We start from the raw sequence: 22,983 nt of genomic DNA on the forward strand, positions 1-22,983 counted from the left end.
TACCGACCGGTATTCAGACAAGTGAGATGTAGGAGTCCAAAAACGACTTTTCGGTAAAAATGAGGCGGTAAATACCGAATCATATTTACCGAATCCTAAAATACCGAATCAGATTTACCGAATACATACTTAACGAATCGGTAAATATGAAGTGGTAAATATGAAGTGGTAAAAATTAAAATGACATGTAGGAGCACTCGGTAATTAAGAAATCCAAGAAAATCGGTAAATAAGAGTCGGTAATTAACACGGATTGAAAGCAGGTGGTAACCATCAACAGTGCACATAAGCAATCCCAAAATGCAACAGCGTGGACAACATGGCCGCTATGTATGTCATAGCAAGGCGCCTACGTCTACAGGCAGCAGGACTGAGGGTTTGGCGACGGGAGGAACGCATCTACAGACAGCGCATCACACTATTCCACCTGACTGATGCAGAGATACATGAGAGGTACAGGCTACACCCCGAAACCATCATGGACTTAATCAGGGACCTTCACCCACTCCTGGACCAGCCAATAAGAAGGGCGCACGCCATACCCCCACATGTGCAGGTGCTCTGCAGCCTACATCTGCTGGCATCCGGCAGTTATCAGGTGGTGATAGCTGCGGTGGGTGGTGTATCCCAGAGTTGCCTGTCACGTTTCTTCAGGAAGTTCCTGGATGCCATGATGCAGAGAATGCACCACTACATCAGCTTCCCCAACACACAGGCTGCACTGCAGAAAACAAAAACAGACTTTTATCACATGGCACAGTTCCCCCATGTCATCGGCTGTATTGATGGTACACACATCCCAATATGTCCACCAGCTGACACAGAGCACATCTACAGGAACAGGAAGTCCACCCACTCCATCAATGTGCAGGTGATCTGTGATGCAGGGAACATCATCACAGATATTGTTGCAAAGTTTCCAGGGAGCACCCACGACTCGTACATCTTCCAGAATAGTGGGATCTACACACGACTGAGTGCCGGAGAATTTGGAGAGGGATACCTGCTAGGTGAGTAACAGTGACGCCCCTTGCAACCTGCAAATCATAGTGTAAAGAGGCATGTGACTGATGTTTCCCTTTTACTCATCTAGGCGACAGTGCATATGCATGCCGGTCATTCATCCTCACTCCCTACCTACACCCAGCAACCCAGAGTGAGAGACGATACAATGTGGCACACAAAACAACACGCAATGTGGTGGAGCGCACGTTTGGACTACTGAAGAGCAGGTTCCGCTGCCTCCACAAGAGCGGAGGCGCACGCCAGTACACACCCATCACCTGCTGCAAGATTATTGCCACTTGTGCAATGCTGCACAACCTTGCCACGAAAAAAGGTACAGATGTGGAACTAACATATTTTGAGGACAACGAGGATGAGTCAGGCCAGCCACAGGGCAACGCAGCTAGAGTGCCAACTGCAATCGATGGGAGAGAGAGACGGTCAGAGATCACATGCAACTATTTCTGAGTAAGTAAGGGGACACAGCCAGTTGTGATGAGTCATGACGTAGTTTTAATGTGGCACCACGCCATGAACACATGAACAAGCCAATCTGGCAATATACCATCTATACAAGGAGTATGTCCAGGGTTACGTCACCCATTGGGAAGTGGCTAAGCAGGGCCACATCAATGTTTGCGCATACGCGCTGCAGTGGTGGATGGCACGGCCTGTGCATCCTCACTAGAGCCAACCCCAAGCCGCCTGCTGCTCCTGCGTGCTTCTGGGACGGGGGGTGTGCTGCTGCTCCTGCTGCTGGTGTCGATGCTCTCCGCAGCATCCCCTGCAGCAGTTGTCGACGCCTGACTGGTTAATAGCACCCCTAGTGCACTTGTCACCTGCACCATCCCCCGAGACAGGTCGCTGCAGCAGTGTGTTAGTCCCTCCTGCATCGTCACAGAGCGCCGGCACAGTAGAGAAGTCGCAGTTGCCAGACGGTTGAGTGCCCTGTTGGTAGTGTCCCTTCTCTGCCGTTCCCTGCGCCGTGCGTCGAGGTCAGCATCTAATTTGCTGCACAACTGCAGAATTGACTGGGACATGTCCCGAATGCCCGCAGCCATGCCGCTGATGTTCTTGTCCATGTTGACTAATGTGGTTTTCGTCACCCGCATGTGCCTCTGGACTGACATGACTGCCTTTGTTTGCAGGCGCTGTTGTTTCAACATTTGGCCCTCGAGACCCAAGAAGACACCATGGCCGTCAATGGTTGCTGGTGGACTCTGGACACGCGACCTGCGGCGCCCTCTTGCTCCCGTCTGTGCTGCCTGTGAGGTGTGGGGCGCAGTGGCATGGCTCCCTTCCTGGGGCCTGGTGAGTTCTTCAGGGCCCATGCTGTCATCTGACGAGGTGTCTAAGGCTCGTAGCCTGGCTGCTGGACGCCTCCTCATTCCCACACCTGCAAGCGGAGATGTGGCCGGTGATTCGAACATGAGTGGCGATGCTGGCTCTGGGTGAGGTGATGCTGGCTCTGGGTGAGGTGATGCTGGCTCTGGGTGAGGTGATGCTGGCTCTGGCTGCGGCGAGGCTGCCTGTGTTGGTGGTGCGGCTGCCAGTGGGCCTGCTCCCTGGTCTGAACTTGTGCTGGCTAGAGGTGATATTTGTGGCCGGTGTGCCGTCTCTCCTGCAGCATGCCCTGTCCTGCATGATGTCACATCTGTGGACAGAAATACAACATTGGCTCAGTGTCCCCGAAGGGCTGCATTGAAAGCGTCACAATAAATCATTTCACATTCCAAAATGTCCTCTGTCTCCTTGTGCCTCGAGTGCGTGACATGCCTTGTTGCCCTGTAACATTTACGTCATGGTTGGTGTTTCCCTGACTACATCCGTCGGAATGCATTGCCTGTCTGCACTGACACGTGTGGACTGCAGTGTGATTCTCGTTTCACAATGGGGGATGTGGGATAGGGATTGGGGGTGCTACATTGCTGTGCTTGCGTCTTACCTTGTTGTGTGGCGGCTCTGGCAGAGCTGTCGGCGTCCCCAAGACCCACGACGCTCTCTTGCTCGATTGTGGCCCCCACCAGCTCCTCCAGTTCGGTGAGGGCAGGTGCCCTGTTGGTTCCACCTCCAGTCTGGCTGGCCTCCTTCTGGATGTCGCCCATCTTCCTCTTGGTTACAATCCTCAGGTCATACCAGCGCTTCTTTAGGACCTCTATGTCCCTGTGGGTCACTCCCACAGCATTGACCTGCGCCTGGATGGCCAGCCATATGTTGCGCTTTTCAGCCTCAGGCACTTGCAGGGATTGCCTTCCAAACAGCTTCTGGTGCTGCTTCACCACCTCCTCCACCAGCACCTGGAGTTCCTTGGGGCTAAATTTCAGCTTCCTCCTCCTTTCCCCTCCGTCTCTCTGTGTTCTCTGGCTGGACATGATGTTCGTTTTCCCGCTCGCACAGGCACCGGCTCCCTGCCTCTCCTCTGCACTCCAAGCCTCTCCAGGGTCGGCTAATTATGTACACCTGCCTGGGTGTGGGCACTTCCTGGTTGGGTGGGCTGTGGTTGCACAGGATTAGCTGTTTCGTCAAGTCATGTGATTTTATTTACCGATTCCGTACATACCGATTCGGTATTTTCCGATTCTGTAAATACCGATTCGGTATTTTCCGAATCGGTAAATACCACCTCGGTATTTACCGATTCGGTGTATTCCGATTCGTGATTACCGAATGTTACCGAATCGGTAACTGTTACCGAATTTTTACCTACATATAACTTACCGATTCTAATTTACCGATTCGGTACGGCTCGGTATTTACGAAACGGTAAAATTTATTTACCTACATGAGGCCCTAAATATATTAAACATTAATATAAATTTTAACAAAATAAATTAAATGTAATATACATTTTAACAAAATAAAAAATGATAAACACACAAGCATAATAAATTACACATATATATTTACTTTAAAATAATTAATAAACTATTATCTTTAATTTATTTTAAAACTTTAAAATTATATAAAAACTAAATATATATATATATATATATATATATATATATATATATCAATAATTTAAAATAAAACTTAAATTTCCCAATACAATCAGTGCAACAGTAGGGAAAGTGTTAGGTAGCAAAATATTTACATTTACTATTACAACTCCAATGATTGCAACAGTAGGGAAAGTGTTGGATAGCGGAGGGGTAAAAATTACTATTCCCACTCCAGAGAGAGCAACAGAAGAGAAAGTGTTGGATAGCGAAGGGGAAAAAATTACTATTCCCACTCCAAAGAATGCAACAGTAGGGAAAGTGTTGGATAGCTGAGGAGTAAAAATTACTATTCCCACTCCAAAGAGTGCAACAGTAGAATAACTGTTGGATAGTGGAGGAGTAAAAGTTTTCATTCCCACTCCAGTGAATGCAACAGTAGGGAAAGTGTTGGATAGCGGAGAGGTAAAAATTACTATTCCCACTCCAGTGAGTGCAACAGTAGAGAAAGTGTTGGGTAGCAGAGGGGTAAAAATTACTATTTTCACTCCAGCGAGTGCAATAGTAGAGAAAGTGTTGGATAGCAGAGGGGTAAAAATTACTATTCCAACTCCAGTGAGTGCAACAGTAGGGAAAGTGTTGGGTAGCAAAATAATTACATCAACTATTCCAACTCCAATGAGTGCAACAGTAGGGAAAGTGTTGGATAGCGGAGGGGTAAAAATCACTATTCCCACTCCAGTGAGAGCAAAAATAGGGAAAGTGTTGGATAGCGGAGGGGTAAAAATTACTAATCCCACTCCAGAGAGAGCAACAGTAGAGAAAGTGTTGAATAGAGGAGGTTAAAAATTACTATTCCCACTCCAAAGAGTGCAAAAGTAGGAAAAGTGTTGGATAGCGGAGGGGTAAAAATTACTATTCCCACTCCACTAAAGGCAACAGTAGAATAACTGTTGGATAGTGGAGGAGTAAAAGTTTTCATTCCCACTCCAGTGAATGCAACAGTAGGGAAAGTGTTGGATAGCGGAGAGGTAAAAATTACTATTCCCATTCCAGTGAGTGCAACAGTAGAGAAAGTGTTGGATAGCGGAGGGGTAAAAATGACTATTTTCACTCCAGCGAGTGCAATAGTAGAGAAAGTGTTGGATAGCAGAGGGGTAAAAATTACTATTCCAACTCCAGTGAGTGCAACAGTAGGGAAAGTGTTGGATAGCAGAGGGGTAAAAATTACTATTCCCACTCCATTGAGTGCAACAGTAGAGGAAGTGTTGGATAGCAAAGTGGTAAAAATTACTATTCCAACTCCTCTGAGTGCAACGGTAGGGAAAGTGTTGGATAGCGGAGGGGTAAGAATTACTACTCCCTCTCCAGTGAGTGCAACATTAGGGAAAGTGTTGGATAGTGGAGGGGTACAAATTACTACTCCCACTCCAGTGAATGCAACAGTAGGGAAAGTGCTGGATAGCAGAGAGGTAAAAATAACTATCCCCACTCCAGTGAGTGCAGCATTAGGGAAAGTGTTGGATAGCGAAGAGACAAAAATTACTGTTCACACTCAAACAGTTAAAACAAAAACAAAAAAACATAAACATAATAAACAATCATAAAAATAAATAAACAATATTTAGAAATGAAAAATCAAATACATTAAAAAATGATAAAATTAATTACATATAAAACACCTACAAATATTATATAATATAAAATATTTAAAACATTTATTAAAAAAATATTTTAAACTAGAAAATATTTACAAACAAATAAGCTAATTAACCCGTTCCGTGCTCATGACGGAACCACGCCGTCATGAGCCACGGGCGCCGTGTGCTCATGACGGAGTGGTTCCGTCATGCTGCGGCCGTTGGCGGCCGCTCCGCCCACGCGGCGCTAATTCCCCGCCTGTGCGGGCGATTAGCGCAAGTGGGTGGAGTCATGACGGAACCACTCCGTCATGAGCACAGCTCGCCCGTGACTCATGACGGCGTGGTTCCGTCATGAGCACAGCAGCGCCGAACTGCCCCCATAGCCCCCCAGCGCTACGGCGGAATTCACGACGCAGCGAAGGGGTTAATACATACATGTATTTATTATATTTCCTACCCTATAACACCACACCAATAACAAAACACTTCAACATTTTTAATTAATTTCCCCCCCAAAATTAACATCATTGATAATCAATGTAAAAAATATTAATATAAAAAACAAATAAACATTTATTGACTACACACACCGGGGGGGGGGGGCATGCAAGCACAATCAATTTTATGTTGATTTCTAGTAGGTACTCACACCTTGTCGAAAATGTTGCTGTTGAAGCTAACCCTGCTAGTGACCATAATCCTCTTACTGTTTCTTTGTGTATTGTGGCACACAAGGGGAAGGTTTCTGAATGTCCAATAAAATACAATCATAATCGTGGGATAAGGCTAAAATGGGACACGATTAATCATAAGGCTTTTGAGGAGTCTATTATTAAAACAAATCTAACACAAGTAATGACCTGCCTAACCAAAACATCGCAGCCAGATGTAATATTACAAAATTTTGAAACAATTTGTGATGACGTGGCTAAAAACTTGCACAGATCAATAAGAAAGGGTAGTACCCCTGAAATAAGATGGTTTAATACAGAGTGTTCCACAGCACAAAAAGAACTGAAGATGGCTCTCCATGTAGTCCCCCGGGATAGGGATGCAATAAGGGTAGCCAGGCAGAACTATAAAAAGGTAATTGAGCAGAGAAAGGACGGACTGAGAAGGCAGGCTTGGGATGACCTTGAAAGAGCAAGTGCCTTGAAGGATTCCAGGGGTTTCTGGGAGGTGATAAACCGCCCACTCTTCACTAATGAGTCAAGGGCCATGGATACTAATATAACGGGAGTGGCCTGTGAGACCCATTTTGCTAAAATATTAAATCCAAAGGGTGTCCTATTAGACGAATGTGAGGAGGAAATAAGTATTAATATAGAAACCGCACAACAGTTTACCACATCACTTTCACTGGGGGAGGTTGAGGAGGCATTGAGAAAGGGTATTTCCCTAAAAGCCCCAGGCCCAGACGGCGTGCCCTTGGACCTATTCAAAAGTAACTTACAAATTTGGGCTCTGCTGTTGCTCAACGTTTTTAAAGCAGTAATTGTGGGTCGTATTTCATCGTCGTGGAAAAATGCTGTGGTGGCACCAATTTTTGAGAAGGAAAACAGAAGTGACCCCACATGCTATAGACCTATTTCTTTAATAGATGCATCATGCAAGCTGCTGGGGCGGGTAATCCTTGCACGCCTGAAGTCATGGGCCAATACTTCTGGCCTTAAAGTGAACTCCCAATTTGGTTTCAGGAAGGGAAGGGGAACTACCGAGCAGTGCCTCAATCTGTCATTGGTTATGGGCAAGTACATGAAGGCCAGGGGTGCTTCGATCCATTTGGCCTTCATGGACTTGTCCAGCGCCTTCGATACAGTTTGTCGTGGTAAACTGTGGTCACTAATGGATGCCATGGGTTTGAGGAACCGCTTGTTACTCTGTTGCGCAGATTACATGCTTCTACCACTGTAGCTATCCGGTATGGCCCAGGGGGAGAAAAGACTAACTTAATTGCTTCAACTGAGGGAGTGCGCCAGGGTTGTATATTGGCCCCTTTTCTATTCCTGGTTTATACTAATGGCTTAGAGCATTTCCTGCTTCAACAACAATTGGATTTTCCAATGATTGCAGGTAAAAGGGTACCTTTACTGTCCTATGCGGACGATACTGTCCTGATGACCTTAACAGCAAACCGTTTTCAAAAATGTCTGACTGCCTTTAGTGAATTTATGACAGGACTGGACCTTAAGGTCAATTTTAGTAAATCTTTTATTATGACCTGCGGTCCAAACAAAACGAAATCTCGCAATGGTACAGTAAATGATATAATTATTAATAAAGTGCCAACTTTTACCTATCTGGGGACTCTTTTTAATAATAAATTGAGCTGGGACAATTTGATCATGATGAGGCTTCAACAAACTAACAGAACTATAGAGGGGCTCTTTTGTTTTGCCAGTTAACTAGGGCACAAGCCGGTAGCTGAATTGAAAACATTGTACAAATCTAAATGTCTGTCAGTGGCCACCTATGGGGCAGGAGTATGGGGATATATAACAAAAGTGCACAGATTCAAATATTAGAAAACACATTTTTAAAACGTCTCTTACTTATCCCCGGTAGTTCTCCTACCTCATTTTGTCATTCGGAAGTGGGCCTAGAATATGTGACTAACAGAATCAATATCGCCTTGCTTTTATGGGGGAAAATCTGGACCTCAGAAGACTTATTATTCTCAGGAGGCATTCTAAGGGACTGCACGAATCTTGATAACGCAATGGCGATTCCATGGCTTCGTTATGTGAAAGAAACCTTTTGTAGGATGGGCTGTGAAGATCTTTACCAAAATCCAGATTCTATTCAACTTAATGTGAAGCTGGTTATTAAAAATGCTTATTATACATTTTTAAGTTTGTCGAATCAGGACAATAATACAGTGGATCGTGCACTTTTAAATCAGCAACAATTTTATCTGTCATTCACCACCCAGGTCCACTCACGCTTCCTAATGACCAGACTTCGTTTAAGCACATTGTATTTTCTTGTGGCTTTTCCAAAACAGTGAGGATGGTGTGAGAGACTGACCCCCTGTCCGTGTAATAATGTAGCCAAGCAGAGCACAATGCACCTCGTGCTTTTTTGCACACTTCATAAAGATCCATGGGCCTGCTTTATTAAGGTTATCCTAAGAGATATTTGTCCGTGTTCTTATAATGAGGGTTTTAATCATCTGAGGTCGCTATCTACTGTCATTATCTGCAGCTCTGTGCTTAGCTTTATTAAAACTGTATTTTTAATTAGGAAACGTTATGAACTGTGAATTATTTTATTTGAACCTGTTTAATCCAGAATCAACTTCTGTGCACTGCATTTTATGTATTTTTATATGATCTTTCTGCAAAATTATATGATTCACTTCAATCGAATAAAGTTATTTGACTGACTTACTGACTACACACACTGTAACACTATGATATCCACAACACACACCTAAATTAAACTCTAAAAAAACAAACACATTTAAAACGTATTTAAAAACTATTCCTATTAACATCTAATAATAAAGTAATTAAAATGTATTTAATACCCACCCTTTACCCTTTTTAAAGTAAAAAAAGCAGACAATAACATAAATGATTGCCCAAAGTACATATCAAATAATTAACATTAATTATCAACTATATTTTAATACTTAAATACAAATTACATCTCACCCTTTACTCCTATAAACACCAAAACACACACCTAAAATGAATTACACAATTACCATAATTAATTGCCATATAATTAATGAAAAATAATTAACACCCAATTATTAATTCATCGATTAAAAATTAATGACTTCCCACCCTTAACATCTATAAACACCACAACACACACCTAAAATTAATTACACAATTACCATAATTAATTGCCATATAATTAATTAAAAATAATCAACGTCCAATTAATAATTCATCGATTAAAAATAAATTAATTCCCACCCTTAACACCTATAAACACCACAACACACACCTAAAATTAATTACACAATTACCATAATTAATTACCAATTAATTAATTTAAATTAATTAACAACCAATTAATAATTAATTAATAATACATAACATTAATAAACAAACAATGTTTTTATCAACTATATTTTTGCAAACGATATTAAAAACTTTGATATTTTTAAAATCGATATTACTTACCTTAAGTCGGTATTCTTGACCACGATATTCTTACTGTCGATATTTTTGACCCACGATATTTGCAAATCGATATTTGTGCAACTCAATATTTGTGATTCGATATTCTGTCTCTGCAGCTTGCAAAATTATTGAGTCCAATAGTGTACACTCAGCTCTTCATTCAATGTTTTCCCCTGGAGAAGCACAGATGCATCTGTTTTGGTCAAAAACGTCCAATGGCTCTTATTCTTTTAGATCTCTCAGCAGCGTTTGATACCACAGACACTTGTAGTGTATGGTCACCTGGACCATGTGTTGATAGTAGGGCTGATATTGTTGAGTTGGATTCGATCTTTCTTTGGGGATGCACTCAGGAAATCCATCTGGGTGATTTTTCTTCCTTGCTCGGTATTCTTTAACATGTGACATCCTCAAGGGATCTGCCTAATCCTCCTTATTGTTCAATACTTATATAATCTCGCTGGCACAATTGTTCGCAAGCTGTTGTCTGAACACTTAAGATGCCCTGGTCTTGGTGGATCTAAGTGAGTCTGCAACCGGCCACTGCTGTGTTACATCTTGCCAACAGGATGTGAAAATCTGGATGACTTCTAACTATCTCTCTTTAAATGCTAGAAAAATGGAGATCCTTTTGTTAGATGCAGATCATCTCTCTTCATTGGGGTTTGCCTGGCATTCAACACATCTATAAGCTTTTTAATGGGTAGAAAATTCTGGACTCTTATTTGATTTTAAGGTATGTTGTGACAATCGGATACTTGCAGATGTAAAAACTACACATTTACAACTGTGCAATCTTTCAAAAAATGAACTCTAACTGAGTTTTACACATTATTAGGTCTGCTATTTCAAGCATCAAGGTTTTTTTTGCAGTGGCCCAGTTTACCTGATTCCGTCTCCAAAAATGTGAAGATATAAAAAATGGAGGCAACAGATTTGTTCATGGTCACAGAACATTTGACCACATTTCTGGATACTATACTCAGCTAGGATTAATGCCAATACAAGGATTCATACAATTTAGAGCACTGTGTGTAGTTTGGAAATCTGTACATGGGATTTCCCTTTCATAATTATGAATCCTAATTTGTTTCATCATAACACCGGATATTTACGTTCTATAGCTAATGCCAAATTGATGATTCTTAATTGGGATTTGGGAAGTGCGGGGGCAAGCGTGGAAGGTGCTAAATTATAGAATCTCTTTCGCCAATCACTGAGCCATCTGTCTAACTGTCCACACAGCATCACCTAGACACGCCTGTTGAATCATATGAAGTATTTTATTGTCTCAGGGCTGTTCTGGTGTACAACTTATTCTGGCACATGCATCAAAGCTTTTTGCAATCGTAAACGGTGCGATTCGCAAAAATCGTCCATTTGCGATCGCAAAATTCACTTTTTTCGATGCATCAAGGGTCAAGGCCCTCGCAATTTGAGAATTCGCAATTAATTGCGAGTTCTCAAATTGCGATTGCATTTAAGGAATCGCATTTTGCGATTCCTTAAATGCAATGCAAGAACCACTTTGAAGTAGCGATTTCGCTACTAGGGGGCGCAAATTACCATGAAGTTCAACTAAAGTGCACTTTTCAAAGTTGAAGGTTACACACACACACACACATGTCCTTGGGACATGTGTGTGCGCAACATTTGTGCACAGATCAATTTCAGGGGTGCAACAGGATTTCCTTTTGACAACCTTGCACCCTTGAAATTGCGTGAGCAATTTGCGAGTACCAATTGTTACTCTCAAATTGCGCTTGCAATTTCCCATTCATTCTTATGGGCCTGTAGGCCCATATGAATGAATGGGAAGCTATTCCTTATTTGCGACTCGCTATTTGCAACTCGCAAATAAGGAATGTGTAGGAATCGCTATTAATATAGCGATTCCTACATGCATAGGATTTTGCGAGTCGTTCCTTGCGAATCCTTAATATTCGCAATTAAGGACTCGCAAAATCCTAGCTTGGTGCATGTGCCTCATTGTGAGGCTCAAAATAGCATTCTTATTCTAATTTGTAATGTCGGTGGGTGTTTTGGCAGCAGCATACTTGATGGTTTTCTGGAATTTGTGTGTAATATTAAATTAATGAAATTCTAACGTTTCATCTGAACATGAGAAAAACGAATCAACAACGTTTATCTGAGCCTTCGTTTACTTACTAATTCTTTATTTGCCAGACCACATTCACCCACACGTTATACTTAAGTATTTAGTTATGTTTACCCAATATTGCCTGTTCCATAGTTGTAGATTTCTTTTTGCTTTTGTGCAGTTAGTTCTACAAAACAAAATTTGAAACATCTATGGATTGGGTATTTCACTGAAGTGGACGAACTAAAAAGCAGTTACTCTGGTGTTGATTAATGGTAAATGGCTGAATAGTCTAAAACCGAGACAGAGACCCTTTAATTTCAGGACCCCAAGTTCATATTTAATCCATATCCACAGCTACAAAAGGCCTTCAAAACATGGTGCCTTATTGGAATGTATACAAGAAATTCTGTTGTGGTATACTGGCAGCAAATCTCACAGTCTCAGTACTGAAACCATTGATTGAATGTGCAGAGCCCCCTCAGTATTGACAACCAGTTTGATAAACACTTCATAGCATAGTGGGAAAGTAGTGCGTGCTCTTTTATTGATGTACGTTTCAGATCTATTGCATTTACGCAGGTGATTCACACAAGCATGTAGAACGGCGAGTTTCACTACTTTGACAATATGTAATCAAATTTTTGCGCAATTATGTAAAATAGGGGTGTCATTAGCAAGCTAAGCATTGAAGAAGAGCATATGGGCATTTCTTATAAAAAAAAAAAAAACCTTGTTATTTGTCAGTTCTGTTCAATCAGAAAACGTGTATGGCATGTAAAACATTGCAAGCGAGCCAAACATTTCAAATGAATTAAATCTCAAAACAAAAGTCCCCAAACTATGCTTTATATTGCGCTTTTTATATTAAATCTAACATACATAATTCAAATTATATATAAATATGGGAGCTGAATCATTTAACATACTTTGGGTTAGGCGTTGGGTGAATACTTTTTCCAAGCAAAAATTGTGGTTATTGTTTCTTTTACATTCATACATTAACATTTCAAACATTACAGTGACGTTCAATGATCTATTTAAAAAATATATGTTGCCAAGCGCACTTGCACGTGAAATGAAGTGGTAGCAATAGCTTAGCCCTCCATACTTTATCACAACCTCTGGTAACAACTGGAGACCTCGGGAAAGCCAAACAATCTATTTGTTACTTCAGTTGAGCTTAATCTGCAATATGTTATTTTCTTTTTTATGTTAATGTGTACTTCAAATATACTATTTAAAGTACATTTTGATTGTACACTGAAGGCGGCATACAATTTAGGCCATGATTTAGGCTCTAGCCGACAATAATCCATCTGCCAAGGTGGAGGAGGACATTACCTTGGCTACCCTGATGCATCTCTATCTGTAGAATTTAGGGATGACCACTAGCCCAAAGTTCATCCCTGTACCTTGAAAGTAAATGCATTATGGTGGTTCCCTTCCAGGTACTATTATTTTGGTGGACAGCTATCGTAAGTTTGATGGCCGCTCAAAAAACATATTTCATTGTCAGAAACAAAGTTTCAAAGTTTGAGTTTGTTTCTCTAAGACAAAAAACAAATGAATCTCCCAGACCCTGGGAGTTGTCTCCGAGGGTGTGGGGGCCAATATTTGTTTATTTCTGTCTCTCACCATACCAGGTAGTTGATAGACAGAAAGAAAGACATTATTACACCAGCCTCCCTAAATATGCCCTTCTTCCGATGGCCTTTAATATGGTGGGGTAACGCCGGAAGCTTTCCATCAACAGAGCCAACTGAGACTCTATTGCCAGGAAACTTATTATTCACCCATCTCCAAATGAAGCGGTGGAAGTAGACTAGGGGGATGGGAGCAAATTTGACAGTTTCAGTTGTGAAACCGATTACTGAATGTACACAGAGTACCCTCAGCACTTACAACTAGCTTGATAAACATTTCACAGCACAGTTGGAAAGTAGGGTCTGATTCAGAGTTTGATAGACAGGAGACTGTCCAAACATGAACAAACAAACAAATGCCAGAGGCTATAATGCACTTGTAATTCAGCAGATGGGATGTAAGGACTTTAGTCCATGCATCCTATTTTGGCAGATGGGTTACAGATATCCCATCCACCTTATTCCAAGTCCATGGGATATATTGTACATGTAATAAGGCAGATGGACTATCCACTACAGTTGTGATGAAATAACCACTCTCCCCAACTCTAACTCAGAAACTCTGTGTTTTAAGAACAAGCAGGAAGACTACGATGAATATTTTTAAATTTTTCCATAGAGAATTAGTGAATACAGCACAACTAATGATAGGATACAGGCGGAGGATATGAAGGGTCTAGTGGCATTAGGATGAGTATAATACCTATTTCATGTGAGGAGACTGGTGCTCACTCTCAGAAGAGAGCCAAAGGTCAGGAGAAGAAATTGGCTGGTCTTCACGCAAAAAAACCTGAAAGAAGTAGAAAACAGGCGATGAGTGTCAGAGTGAGGTGGATGTACTACATGCCCACAGACCTGGGTTTCAACGAGAGGAGTATTTGTCTCACATCTTCAATAACACCCAATGTATATATTGCATATCATGCAAACAAGTGTAGGATGAACGACCCATGTTCTTCTCCTTTGTGTCCCTCTGTAGCCTAATAATTACTCCATAATGGATGCCCAGATCCAAGAATAGCACTCCATTTTGTCCAGCATCTTATAAATATTTTTTTTATAGGATGCTCTGTGGAAAATTTCAGCTAATCATTCAACATGGCTGGGCACTGTTTTAATTTCCGATGGTGAATGATACAAATCTTAACAACCACTAGCAATATTGAGACCTTTCTACCCCAATGTGAGGTGACACCTTCAATGTCTAGTGTCTTGTGAATGTAATGCAAGTTGCATCTAGGGTTGGATAGGAACAAAACTACCAAAGTTCAGTGTGTGCCATATCCCTCACTCATAAGGAAGCAAGGTTGTTCTGGAAATTGGTATGTGTGAAAGATCAGTGACTAAGTCTCCACATCTCCAGCAAGTAGAATTTCTAATCATTCCTGCTCTGAAAAAGTTTTGTGGTTCTCAATGGCCAATCATACAACACCTTGTAGTAGCTAAATTCAGTCTAACCTCCCTAATGGCCATCAAGTTTAACTGTTACATCAGTTCTGACTAGTCAAGGTCAGAGTAAAAAGTTAAGGATATTTAACATTTCTTTCTCGAGTTGGGCAACTTCACCTTGAAAAACAATTCAGTGGTGATGCAAATATATAGGCAAAAGATTATCCCTTTATGTGTTCCCCATCTCTTTATGTATGAAGGGATGGGTGAGTTGGGAGGAGCTGACAAGGCCATGCCAATTCTTCACCCCAATAAATGTTTATGTTGCATGTATCTCCAGGCATGACTTATCATAAGACTGTAGTCTATTCAAAGTTCCTCAAACATGAGAATGGTAACTCCAGATAACAACCGATCCACTCTATCTAATGCTTGAGGAGACCATGCCAGTGAGTGAACCATTTGCACTCCATTTATTAAGTCTGTGTTTTTCCAGTGCAGCACCAGTGAGTGCACCAGTACGTATATTCCAATCTTCCGGTGTAATAAAAGCCATATCCTGTGACTGCAGCTGTCAGACTACCAAATGCGATTGCCACAGCAACAAAAGAAGCTCCCAATTCCCCTCCACCACTGAGTTGGGCAAATATTTAGTAATTTTCCACAACACACTAGCAGAGAGGAAAGGGGAAGTGGATAAGAGAGAGAGACTGCCACACAATATTCAAGATATCACCTTCCAACTTCTCCGTGTAAAACTGTCTTCTTTCAGATGATATCTTTTTCTGGTAATATTTAAAATAAATCAAATTAGATACAGAATTTTAAATAACACTTTGGCACATTACTTAACAAAATTCACAAACACTAAGATTTACACTATACATGAACAAACACTGTGGAACGCAGCTCTCTAGACTTAAGACTATTAATTCTTTGTCAAGGTTTTTTGGCAATCAAATATTCTCATTAGAAAAAACTGTCTAATAAACACATAGATGTCGTAAAGTCTTAGTGTGAGCCAACTGGAGATTTTTTCTCTTAAACATTTTTCTTGTTGCCATACATATATATGTATCGATAGTTGAAGTTCTAGTTGTCAGTGGTTTGTAGATAACTTCTGTTGAAGATGAAGAGCATTTTTATTTAGCGATTCTCATTGATGTCTGTACTAACACAATTGCGCTATACCATTTAACCAAATCATAGATGGTAAACTCTCACCTTTTGGATGTGGGATCTTTTACAAAGGATCACTCTCACCTGTTACTTTCAAGGTTGGATAAACAGTTAAACTCGTATCAAAAATGAAATCCCTAGAAGAAAATACCAGGATGATGCCTCTTGATGTTCTTGTACTAACTGCTCAGAATCTGGCACATGAGCACGATTATATTCTTGTGGATTTGACTGGAAAAGGTACTCCAAATCACAGAACATGCATAACGGTGAATATTCTTCAGCCTGAAAAATCACTCTGAGGCATGCGCAAAACTATGTTACACGGATCTCTGAGGGATGCGCATTGGCCAAACTCTAAATATCGACTTTATTTCTGGAATATGCGCAATAACAAAACTCTAAAATGTCAATCTTATCTCTGAGACATGCGTAATTACAAAAGTCTAAGTTGTCACTCTGATCTTTGAGGCATGCGTAATTATGAAGCTCTAAATGTCATTCTAATTTCTTAAGACATGCGCAAGAGAAACTCTAAAGTATTACTCCATAATCCTGAAGATGCGCAATGAAGAAAATCTTTAGAAACTGAAAGAAATTACTTCACTAAACGCTTCTGACAGGCGCAAAGTGAAGGACGCTACTTCTCAGATCAAAATTTCAGTTTAAGTGTGCCGCGCGAACCTAGCGCAAGCACATCGATGATGCGGTTATTCCTAGAAGAGAAAAGACTAGACGGCTTCTTTATCATGAAGCTAGTGTTCACCATTGTGATTTTTTTTTCTACTTACCTATGTAACTATGTAAGGTTTAAGGTTCCACTTAGGCCTCAATTTCTTCCAATGAGGGTATTTTGTGATTCTTGATCTCTTTTGACCTACAACTGATTTAAGTGTAACCTGGCTATAGCAAGTCGTGACATTCTTGACAGTACTGCCCTCCAAAGAGTGGCCTCTCAATTTGACATTGTAAGGGTAATTTTTCTGAAATGTGTGGATTAGTTTTGGAGCATGAACATTTCTACTAGGCTCCCATGATCTCTCCTCAGGACCATACCCCTTCCAGTTGACCATATAAAATAACTTCCCTTTAACTAGCTTTGAATCTAAGATTTTCTTTACTACAAATTGTTCTGCTAAATCTACTAATATAGGAGCTGGAAGGATATTTTCTCATATGTTGGGAGGACAATCTTTTAACATGAAAGACTGGATGAATTTTTAAATATGCAGTGAGGCATATTTTAACTGCAACTGGATTTACCATCCTATCTACCTTGGAAGGACCTACATATCTTGGTTGGAACTTTCTATTACCTTTAAATGTAAATGACGAGAAAATAACCACACCTAATCTCCTTTCTTGTAACTTGGACCTGGTCTTCTCTTCTTATCGGCGTCTTGGCCTTTATTAGATTATCTTTAGTGACTTGAAACGTTTTATGTAATTTTTTAATCACCTCTTTCACTGCGGTACAGAATTGTCTTCTTTTCCTAGAAACACATTTGGGTGTCCACCCAATTGAGAAAGAAAGTAGAAAATCCTGTAGATTTGTGAACGGCATTATTATAAGCAAATTCTGCCATCCAAATGAGTTATTGCCACTCCTTTTCTTTCTCAGGCATGTAGAGACGTAAATATTGATCCAAATCTTGATTCACTCTTTCAGTTTGACCATCAGTCTCTGGGTGGTAACTAGTGGAGTATCGTGAATCTATGTCTAAATTATTTGTGAAAGCCCTCCAAAATTGAGATACAAAGTGAGAATCACGATCTGAAACAACAATCTTAGGAATTCCATGAGCTTGCACCAAATGTTGGGTGAATAACTGAGATAAATGGAATGATTGAGGTATCTTTTTCAGTGGTATGAAATGTGCCATTTCTGAAACAAATGTCTACAAAAACCAGCTCACTACCCCTGATTCTGTGGAAGTTCTACAATAAAATCCATTGTAACTGCATGCCATGGATATGGTGCAGTAGGTAATGGTTGTAACTGACCTTGTGGACGCTGTCGATTGGATTTACACCTCACACAATGTTCACAAGTTGACACATATTGTCTAATCAGAATCTCCATTATTGGCCACCAAAAATGTCTCTTAATTAACTCAAAGTTTTTTTTTTTTAATTCCTTATGTCCGGCCAATGGATCATCATGACAGGTCTTGAGTGCCTTTATTTGCAATTCATAGTTGGTAGATATATAGCTTCTTTTATAAATGGAAGATCATTTTTGATTTTTCGCTCTGAACTTTCTTCTACCCATGTCAAGCTTTTTTATTCTGATACTTATTCTTGTACTCCAGCTACAAAATCTGAGTATTGGAATGTTATTGCAAATGTTTCATTAGGAATTATTGGCATTTTGACTGGAACCTTTTCGGCAATTTTAATATCGATTCTAGACAATGCATCTGCCTTTCCATTTGCATCTCCAGGTCTGTAAGTAATCACAAAATCAAAGTCTGCAAAATATAGCGATCCTCTCAATTGCTCGCAGTCAGAGTTTGTTCTGACTTTAAGAACTGCAAATTGCGATGGTCAGTAATGACTGTTACCTTATGCTGGGTTCTTATTGGATAATGTCTCCAAACCTTAAAGTTATCCTTAACAGGCAGTAGTTCTTTGTCTGCAATTCAATAGTTACTTCTGGAGAGGTTAGCTTTTGAGAATGAAAAGCCACTGGATGGAATTGACCAGTATTCTTATGATGTTGAGATGAAATTCCTCCAATTGCTACATTTGAAGCATCTGCCTCAACAAAAAATAGTTCTTCTTGATGGGGATGCATTAGTTTTGGAGCTGAAGTGAAGGCCTTCTTCAAAAAAATGGAAAGCGGATTCTATTTCATCAGTCCAAATAAACGTAACTCCTTTTTTCAGAAGTTGAGTTATTGGGCTGAACCTACGATGAAAATTAGCAAATCCTATGAAGCTTTGAATTTTTTTCTTCAAACTTTTGGGTGCCGGCCAATCTTGTACTGCTTTAACTTTCACTGGATCCATGCTAACTCCTTTTGCAGACAGAACAAATCCCAAAAATTCAACCTCCTCAACATGGAAAGCACATTTTTCAAACTTCCCATAAAGGTGATTTTCTTGCAATTTCTCCAGAATTATTCTCACATGTTTTACATGGTCTTCAAAATTGTTCGAAAAAATTAATATGTCGTCAATATATACTATAACAAATAGATCCAAAGATTTTCGCAAGATATCATTAACAAAATACTGGAATGCTGCAGGAGCGTTGCAAAGACCATAGGACATTACTTGAAATGTAAAGAGAACATAACGTTTCCAAAAAGTAGTCTTCCATTCGTCACCTTCGGCAACCCTGATTAAACGATAGGCTCCCTTTAAGTCTAACTTGGTATAAATTGTGGCCTTCTTATTTTGATCTAACAATTCTAAAATTAAAGGCAAAGGGCAACGATTCTTAATAGTGCCTGATTGAAGGTTCGGTAGTCAATGCATACACAAAGATTTCCATTCTTCTATGGTACAAAGGAAAGTGGGGAGGAAAGAGGACATTGAGAAGGACAAATACAATTGCTGGCTAGATACTCTTCTAAATATTTCTTTAGGTTTTGATTTTCAGCTTTAGTCAGTGCATAGATTCTGCTGCATGGTAATATCACCCCTTGAGGTGGGCGGAATTTGCGTAATCGCGTTACGCAAATCTCCGCGAAACGGTAAAAAACCTCCGCGAACACGCAGAAATTTCACGAACAAGCGGAATTGCTTGTTCGCAATGCTTTTTTCCTGTTCACAATTGCTGTTTGCGTGTTCGGGGAGAAATATCTCGCGAACACGCATTTTGAGAACGCAAACAAGCAAAAAATTTCACGAAGTCGCGGAATGCAGAACTTTGGGCAATTTCGCGTTCTCCGCGGAACGCAAAATTACCCAAATTCCGCGAGCGGGACGGAATTTACCGCCCAGGCCTAATCACCCCTGGCTCCAATTCACTTTTGCAGTCATAAGACGTGTGGGGTGGTAATCGTTCTGCCTCGTTTTTATCGAACACTGTCGATAAATCATTATACTCTTGAGGGATCTCTTGTGTTTTTAAAACACAAACCATAGTGCTATTTGAAATTAGACTCGCAGTTGGAGACATTCCAGACTTTTTCTCTTTCTCATGAAAACAATTTTCCTTACAATATTGAGAATCTATAGTAACAATCCTTTGGCCCCAATCTATTCTAGGGTTATGCTCAGTGAGCCATGGCAACCCTAAGATCAACTGGAATTGTGGTGCATCAATTAGATTGAAAGTTCTTATCTCTCTGTGACCATTCGAACCAATTAACTCTATTAGTTCTGTGTCCTCAGTAATTGGGCCACAAGAGAGATCTGTGTTTTAAAAACACAAGAGATCCAGCAAGAGAATAATGATTTATCAACAGTGTTCGATAGAAAAGGGCCAGAACGGTTACCACCCCACAGGTCTTTAAAGAGCCTTTAAAAAGATTAAATAGATTTCCACCCAGACAGAATGGCTGAAGGTTTAGATTTAAAGTGATTAAATACGTTATTAGAAGATATGCAAAAACACTTTTAATTAGTACAATAGAAGACAATAGAGTTTTAAAAGATAAAATACGTAGATCAAGACAAGAGTCCCACCAGATTAAAATTAAGATGAAAGAATTAGTCGCTAACACAACATCTTTATCCTCAGGAGGCTCTCCAGGGGTAACCTCATAATATCCTGAGTTTTCGACCCAGATAATTCATGCCATTTCACCCATTATTCCTTTAGCCCCACCTGAAAAGTTTAATGGAGATCCACAAAATGCACAGATATTTTTAACTCAATGTTCCTTGCACTTTTTATGTTAACCAATAATTTTCCAAGGTGGCATTTATTTTGTGGCATTTATTTTGTCTTATCTGAGTGGAGATGCTGCTGCTTGGTCACCAAAAATAATCGGATTTTGTATAACTTTGATGAGTTTAAACAAGAATTATTTTGAATACAAACAGTAGTTGAGCCACCGACAATGAACTAATGGAACTAAAACAAGGAAGCAAAAATACTTAACAGTCTATGTTGCTCAGCTTAATAAACTTATTGTGGGAACAAACTGGCCCGAATTTAATCGACCTACGGAGCTTTTTGAATTGATAGATTATGTATTACAAATAGATCATACATTAAACGAAAGAAAGAATGAAAGAAGAAGGGATTTTAAAACACTTCCTCTCAGATATGATAGGGTGAAAACAGACAGCCCTAACATTTCAGATTCAGTACTGGTTGATGAACCCATGCAAATAGGTACAATTAGAGGACCTTTATCTAAGGAGGAGAGAGAGAAAAGAAGAGCAAGTAAATTATGCATGTGTCCTGGGCATTTTATTAGAGATTGCCCTAAGAAACCCAAGACTAATCAGTCGGAAAAGGCAAGCTTCATCAGTAGAGGGAGTTGCCCTGATGGAAGCATAATCAAATACAACTCCAAAAGAACAACAGATAGCAAATACCCTCGAGTCAGCAGCTCCTCATGTCGTTTTAAATGATACTGCAAAATTCAGAAATATTGAGGTGAAGGAAATTTCTGTTATGACCAACTCAGGTACCGCAGGCAATTTTTGCTACATTAAATAGGCTCGTAAAAATGGAATTTAGTTTATTAAAAAGAAATGTTATGAATCAGTCCACGCGATGGATGGCACTTCAATCTCTCAGACTACCAAATGCGATTTCCATAGGAACAGAAGAAGCTCCCAATTCTATTCCGCCACTGAGTTGGGCAAATAATTAGCAATTTTCCACAACACACCAGCAGGGATGAAAGGGGAAGTGGATAAGAGAGAGAGACTGCCACCGAATATTCAAGATATCACCTTCCAAAGTCTTCGTGTAAAACTGTCTTCTTTCAGATGTAAGGTTTTCTGGTAATATCTCAAATAAATCAAATTAGATACAGAATTCTAAATAACACTTTAGCACATAACTTAACAAAATTCACAAGCACTAAGGATTACACTATATCTAAACTAACACTGTGGAACACCGCTCTCTAGACTTATGACTATTAATTCTTTGTCAAGGTCTTTTGGCAATTAAATATTCTCATTGAAAGAAACTGTCTTAATAAACGTATAGATGTCGTAAATGTCTTAGTGTGATCCTATTGAAGATTTTTTCTCTTAAACATTTTTCTAGTCGCCATACATATATATTTATATATAGTTGAAGTTCTAGTTGTTAATGCTTTATAGATAATTTCTGTTAAAGATGAAGAGAGTTTTTATTTAGCAATTCACATTGAAGTCTGTACTAACACAATTGCGTTCTAGCATCTACCCAAATTATAGACGGTAAACTCTCACCTTTTGGATTTGGGATCACAAAGGAACGCTCTCACCTATTACTTTCAAGGTTGGATCAACAGTTAAACTCGTATCAAAAATGAAATTTCTAGAAGAGAATAACAAGATGATGCATCTCAATGTTCTTGTACTAGCTGCTCCGATATCTGCAACTTGAACACGATGATGTTTTTGTGGATTGACTAGAAAAGGTTTCCCTAATCACGGAACTTACATAACGGTGAATATTCTTAAGCCTGAAAAATCACTCTGAGGCATGCGCAAAACTACGCCACATGGATTTCTGAGACAAGCGCATTAACCAAACTCTAAATATCATCTTGATGTCTGCAACATGTGCAAGAACAAAACTGTCACTCTGATCTGCGACACGTGCAATTATGAAACTCTAAATTGTCACTCTGATCTCCGAGGCATGCGCAATTTTGAAGCTCTAAATGTCATTCTGATTTCTTAAGACATGTGCAAGAGAAACTCTAAAGCACTACTCCATACTCTAGAACATGCGTGATGAAGAAAGTCTTTGGAAACTGACAGAAATTACTTCACTAAACGCTTCTGACAGGCATGAAGCGAAGGGCGCTACTTCTCAGTTGAA

General features: G+C 40.1%; 1 protein-coding gene across 3 annotated transcripts in view; it reads left to right on the forward strand.

The window, feature by feature from the left end:
* The window catches only part of SERTM1 (serine rich and transmembrane domain containing 1), a 352,071-nt gene that overhangs the window by 46,867 nt on the left and 282,221 nt on the right, over nucleotides 1-22,983 (forward strand). The window lies entirely within an intron of this gene.

Source organism: Triturus cristatus, chromosome 8 (assembly GCF_964204655.1).
Source record: "Triturus cristatus chromosome 8, aTriCri1.1, whole genome shotgun sequence".
NCBI lineage: Eukaryota > Metazoa > Chordata > Amphibia > Caudata > Salamandridae > Triturus > Triturus cristatus.